This window comes from Anas platyrhynchos, chromosome 2 (genome assembly GCF_047663525.1).
Source record: "Anas platyrhynchos isolate ZD024472 breed Pekin duck chromosome 2, IASCAAS_PekinDuck_T2T, whole genome shotgun sequence".
Lineage (NCBI taxonomy): Eukaryota > Metazoa > Chordata > Aves > Anseriformes > Anatidae > Anas > Anas platyrhynchos.
Window position 1 is genome coordinate 18,667,901 of NC_092588.1, and position 6,936 is coordinate 18,674,836.

Below are 6,936 nucleotides of genomic sequence, written 5' to 3' on the forward strand. Positions count from 1 at the left end.
AAAAAAAAAAGTTTAACTGCTAGCAGGCAGCTGATAATTGGGTCTACACCTGTGTGGGGGTGAACGTCCAGAACTGAACTTCTGAACTCTCAGAAGACTGCTCCTTCTGAGCTGCTATTGCCATGGCCTGGCTGTACATTTCCATAAAACTGGGCCTGCAGTGTTGCACCTACCAAATCCTCCAATTAATAAAGATGCTGAAGGCTCTCTTTATCAGGAGCCTGATCACTCATTGTGTTTCTGCACACTGCTTGCTTAGATTGGGAAAACGAGAGGTTCGGCACCTCACAGCAGCGTTCCCCAAAAAGAAGACATGGTATTGGAAAGAAGAAAGGGGCCTGGAAACGTGGTGGTGAAAATCTCAGCTGGAGTAAAGATTCTGGAAGTGGGAGATAATCGTGGGGGTCAGGGGTGATGTGTGGAAACAGCTGCCAGGGCACTCAGGGACCTTGCCCTGTAACACCTGAGGCTGGTCACTGCCTGCAGCAGCCAAGCACAACCCAGCACGACTTCGTCTCCAGAGCTCCCAGGCCAGCAGTGACCTCCCTGCTGGGAAGGGAAGCCCAGACCTACATATTGGGCTGTTGGTTACTCTGCCTCACCCATGCAAGCTACATGCTCACATCCATCAGCCTTTCTGAGCAAACGCTGTCTGTTCAGCACCGATGCACAAGGCCACGGATGTACAGACCAACCCAAACATAGCTCTCTGGTAGGATCTGCTGTGGTGACTGTGGTCATGGATCACTCTGCAGCTGTATCTCTGCTACCCCCAAGGGTAGGTAAAATAAAGGCACCCAAAGCTGAAGCATCCTGCCTGCATTTATACAGCTCACTCACAGCAGGTCCCCAGCCTGCTCCCACAGCAAAGGCACCTAGCACAACCTGCAAGCGTTCACCACCACCCCCTCCTGCGCTACTCACTCCTGAGAACCTCCTGAAATCAGGCAGGGCAAGGTTTGCCCAAGTCCTGTCCCATAAGAGCACAGGGAAGGAGCACAAGTATGGGGCTGGCATCTAAGACACCCCATCCTCTAACTTACTGGGGCCAGCCTAAGCCACAAATAATAAGGCAAGTTGACAGAGGGGTGGTTAACAACCAGTCCTGCGGAATGACAGATTATTTCTTTAGAAAAGAGCAGGTAAATATGCAGCTGCCAGCAAACCAGCTCTTGAAGGAGTGCCCCTGTTTTTAATGCCCCAAAACTCTTCCTGAAATGCCCCAAACCAATGTCCAGTCCATCTGCTTACTGTAACATTTATGGTTTGGATAGAGGAACATTCTCCCCTTATCTACCATGCCTGCCTTCTCCATCTGCCCAGCAGGTGGACACCACCCCAAGTCCCTGTTCTTCTCGAATTTTGTCTTGATGCTAGGGAATGCTATCCTATCCTTCCCAGAGGTAACAGAGTGGGCTGGTTTATGAAAAAAGTGGATGTGAGAAAGTGAGAAATGGAAGAGCCACAGCTCCCTTCCACCCAGTACTGACCCTGAACTGTTCTTCTGATGTGTTTGAATCACTGATTAGAAAGCTATGAATTTTAAACATAAAACAATGGAACATGTATCAAGCATTATGCATCTTTCCCCAACTCTTCCCCTTAAACTCACAAGGCAGATTACTTGACCATTAATTTATTGTGGGGTTGATCTGTCTACTTGTGCTCCAGTTAGCAGGACTTTTAAGGAGGTAGTGAAGAGTTCACATGGAGCTTTAGTCGTCTGGATCAGAGCTTACTGGGTTCTAGTGAACCTAGAGAGCAAGCAGGGCAAGCACAGCATTTAGATCTCAGTACCACTTCTGTTCGGATATTTAAAAATCTTTTTTTTTATAACTCAATCTAAAACTCAAAAAACAGCCAAGGGTGGAAAGAAGGTAAAATAAGAGCTGTTTTCTGTCATGAAGAGTTAGGCCTTCTTCCCATATATAAACTTATAAAAGAGTATTTACTACAAGATTTTGTACAATCATTACATTAGAACTTTTCCCATAATAACCTATTATGCTTTCCCAAATACTTCCAGAAGATAAAACATGTCAAAAATAATTTCTCACTGGGATTTTTTTTTCTCCCCAACCTCCCTCTTCCCTCCCTGCACCCCCCCCCAAAAAAAAAGAGTCTTCCTAATGAATTTCAAGTTACTTTCACAATATTTATTTATAATTTATATTTAATTATAATATTAACTTACAATCTGGCAATGCTATTTTGAAAAATAACTTTAGGATATGCATATTCTGAAAAAGCTCATTTGTTCCACTGATCCTGAGTAGAAGTTTTCTTGAACTCAGGTCTTTCTCCAGATCTCTTGCCTGCTAACATTTTGGGATTGCAAAGCAAAACTGGTTTCTTTCATGCCCATCCGTCATCACCAATAATAAAGATTTGAGATTGAATTATGCCCTTCCGCACTGATTCCAATACTCTGGGATAAAAAGCTTTACTTACAATTTCCTTTGCCTTGTTTTGTATATTTAAAGTATACTATGTCATACTTACAGAGCCAAATTCATTTATTCCTAAGCAATCCAACTAAGCTCACTGAAGTCTTCTGTAAATCCCAGTTCTAGTTCTGCCTTCTAACAGGCCTTCCAAATCTCTCTTGAAGGCAGAGGATTGGACAAACCAGAAACACCGAAGATGAATTTATTGTTTTCTTGTTAGCTTCACAAGCAAAATCAAAATTGTGGAAAAAGGGTGGAAAAGATAGGGACTCCTTTGTGCAAATGGTTCTTCCCACCCCACCATTCCTGTGACTTATTACATTCCCTAAACAAAGCAAAGCAACAGACTATGAAGAGGCTCAATGCTACAAGTCATACAAGTTTCCTAGCAATTATAATTGTAACCCTATCATCTGCCAGTATATTATGATACATGGTGTATCCTTTATGAGGATGTCAGTTGCTGGAGACATCTACATATATTAGAGTTTCAACCCATAAGCCTTTTTCCCTGACAGGCAAGCATGGGAGAAAAGGAACATTTTTCCCTGCAAGTGGAATATACATATAAATATCCTCTTGCTTTCTCTGTTCTTCATCACCTTTGTGGAAGAAGAAAACCCAACAGAATAAGCATTCCATCTGCCTGTTTCAGAAAAACTCAAGTCCAGCTATAACCCAGAGAGAAAATGTCTTAGAACTGACTGGCTTCTATTCAAATATTCACTTGATTCACATTACTACGTGAATTTTGCAGCACAACAGAGTTCCATAATTCATTTACTTATTTTTTTTTTTTTTAAATAAGAGAAATACTTTAAACATATAGAAAACATTACTTGAAAGTTGTGGACAGAACCTACCACCGCCCATAAGTAAAGCCAAATTAGGTGAGCATTGCTGCCCTCAGCTTTTTAAGGCAGCCTCCCTACAAAGAGAACAAACCCTGCAGTACCAGTTCCACCAGTATAAACGCAGAGTAACTCCACTGAGTAAGTTATCATTCCTGTCTTGGTCTGCATCTTCAGTCATCTTCCTTACTAACATTCTTGCACCGGAAAAAGTATATCAAATAATTACAAAATTTTTACACAGTATTCTATTTTGGTCTCTTGTGTTTCCTTAGTTGTTTTATTTCCAAATACTTTCAATAGCAAGTCAACATATTCATCTTCTGTTTCATGAATGTGGATGACTCCACAGAATTATGATCTGTTCAGAAATAGTTGACAATAGAGAATTCTTATGTCACATTCTTGACTTCAGGAATATTTTCATTTTAACAAACTAAATAGTTATGGAAAGCAGTACAATAGACAAGTTATATAAGATTTTAATAATATGCTCTTTCCCTGCTGTCAAAAGATGTGCATGAAGTTAATAGGTTCGATATCCTCTTGATAATAAAAGAGGAAAAATATTTTGCTATGATTACTTAATTCTAGCAATTCAAAGAATGTTGGATTTCACTGTTGTGATAACAATAAGTTAAATGACAACCAATTACAAAATTGGAATCTTTAAGACAAAAATTGCTCACTAAGATTTAGGGAATAAAAATAGACAGCCTGAACAAGATACACCCTGGTTAATTTTCTTAAGATATTCATCTAGGTACTTCTAGCCAAATGGCTTTTATTTCATCAAGAAAAACAGAGATTTTAAGCACACTGGTACATTAAGTATCTTAAGTACATTGAGATGTATTTCCAGAAGAGAAATGGTCCACTAGGTCAAAGCACTCTGACTTCAAGTCTGGTCTACACCAAATATGAAAGCTTGCCTAGCTGTTACCATGCCTCATGGTATTCCTCAGTCAGGTGTTTGTAGAAGAATTGAAAACAAATCCAGATTTCCAGTTCTACAGTTAAAACTAGCTAAAACTGCTTTGCCATGAAAGTGTATTTTAGAATAATTTTCACCAAGGGGGATTTAGTTATTTCACTAGGTGATACGTCTTAAGAAGTCAGACTTTTTTTAGAGCAACAGTCCTCACCATAGTGTGTTTCACTTGGTGGATTTACAACAGTTGTCCCAACAGCTCCTCCTGCACAGCATTGTCCCAACTGCCTGCTGAAATGCCCTCCTCAGCCTGCTCTTTACACCTTTTCATTCATTACTGTACTTATTTCTGGCAGACAATCGTTGATAAACAAGGTGCCAGTTCTGCACAGTGCCTTGAATGCAGAAGCTTCTGCATGGCTACAGGCCTTTCATCCGTACCTCCAGGGCCTGTTTTCCACGGGCAGGTCTGCAGCCTATTTCCTCAGCTGCCATGCCACTATTTTCCCCTAATTGTTCTAATGCTGTTGTTTTCTGTTATTGTCATAACTGATGCTATTGTAACAGCCTTTTCCCTGAAAAACCAGATTCTGCTGGCTGGGCAGGCTCTCACAGCAGGAGACTGCCACCAGTGTCACAACCCTTCCTATTCCCCATCGTCCTAACCACTGGCTGCCCCTTTTGGTTTGCGTTAGAGCATAGGCCCGAACAACACTTAGCAACCTATGAGCCCACAGCACTTGCCCCAAAGCATGCTCCAACCATCACTCACTAGGCGCATAAGCAGGAACAGCCATCAGAGAGTTTGATCAGGTCCTGATGATCACCACATGAAAAATATTACAGGGGGACAGCTTTCATCACTAGCATTGATGCATGCCATCAGTGATATCATCTAGATATCATTTACAGGAAATGGTTTCTACAGTTACTATGAAAAATATAGGCTTGTCTTGCAGATAAAAAGCCATTTCCATGGCTGATGTACTGGGAAGAGTGTTACCATACGCAAAACTACCCATACCATAGATTTATATAAAAGTGTCAAAACAGGATCCTGTAAAGAACTGACTTCATTCATCCTGCATAAACACTCTTATCTTACAGGACACCTTCTACTATTGTAATCTTTGAGCTGCTCCAAAGACTGACCTCTAAAAACCAGAGTGTCGTAACCTTAATTGTGCTGCCTTTATATCTCTCTACCAAGACAGGGAGTACACCACTAACAGTCCGAAGAATGACTTACTAAATGTACTACCTCCTTATTTCTTATTTCTCTGTGACTTTTAAAACAAACCAAGCTGTAAAACTAGCCTGTAATACAACTATATTAACTCACTTTTCCAACATAAACAGCAACTGTAGCCGCCACAGACATAATCTGTAGTTACATGATTCCCTAAGCAAATGATTTGTGCCTCTTCACAAGGAAGGAAAAGGTCTTGTACCTTGTGACAAACACTGGAGTCATGCTTTATGTGAAGAATGAGCTTGAATGAGCTCAACTGTGTCCTGATAAAAATCAGTGGAGTGTTCCCATGCAGCAACTTCATACATTTATTATGCACAATTTAGAAAAGTTAATTCATGCAGCTCGTTCACAAGTTCAGAATGAGACAGAGCTTTAAAAATGAATCCTATTAACACATTCTTGTTCAATCTTAATAGTTAGATGTCCTTTTCTTTGCTCAACCTCCAGAGAGCAGCCACAGATTGTTTCTGACAATACATGGAAAACATGACTGATGTTTTTAAAGAAAAACAAAAAGCAATTCTATACAAAAGGAAAAGCTGTAACATTTCGCACAGCTGAAATTAAATGTATTATTAATCTACCATAACTAAGAAATTAGGGACATATTTCGAGCATTCAAACAAAAATATAATCCTTCAAGATGTTACAAGGCAATTCTTTTCAGTTTGAGAAAGACCTATTAGACTACTAGTAGACTATTAGACTACTATTAGACATTGTATGCTGCTTACTGGTGGGTGATACTTCCACCAACCTCTTTTAAAATCAGAAAACTAAAAAATGGGGGTTCATGTAAGTCACCAACCAAAAGTAAAAAATTTGAAAGATCTGAAAATCAGATGATCTTCTCAAGATATTCATCTTGTTTTTTAAAGCCATCTTCCCAATCCCTAATAGCTGAATTGGGTATGACTTAGTAAAGTACTTTCATGTCTTAAAAACAAACTAGGAAGTTTGTCTTGTGAATGTTAAAAATTCTTTTTGAGGTTGTTTGGCTACCAAAAAATCCATTACACTATATTGGAAAGGCACTAGTGACACTCTGAATACCAAATTCTGTTCCAAAGATTCTAGTGAAGATGAAGAATTTTGGATCCCAAATGTGTACTGTCCACCCCAACTTCATAGTGGACTCTAGGAAAAGTGCTAATGAGATCCATCCAGCATGACAAGATAGTGTTAGATGGACAATATCTTTCCAGCATTGTCCCAAAACCTGTTTCAGAAAAAAAAAAAAAAAAAAAAAAAAAGTTTTCCTTTTAAAACACAATGCATAGACCTTTATAAACAAATTCAAAATACAGCCCCTGCTCTGAATAAGATCACATCAATTCTCAAAATTGAGTGTTGGGAAAAAAACAAAAACAAAACAAAACAAAAACAAACAAACAACAACGACAACAACAACAACAACAAAAAAAACAACAATAGAATTTACAATCACTGACT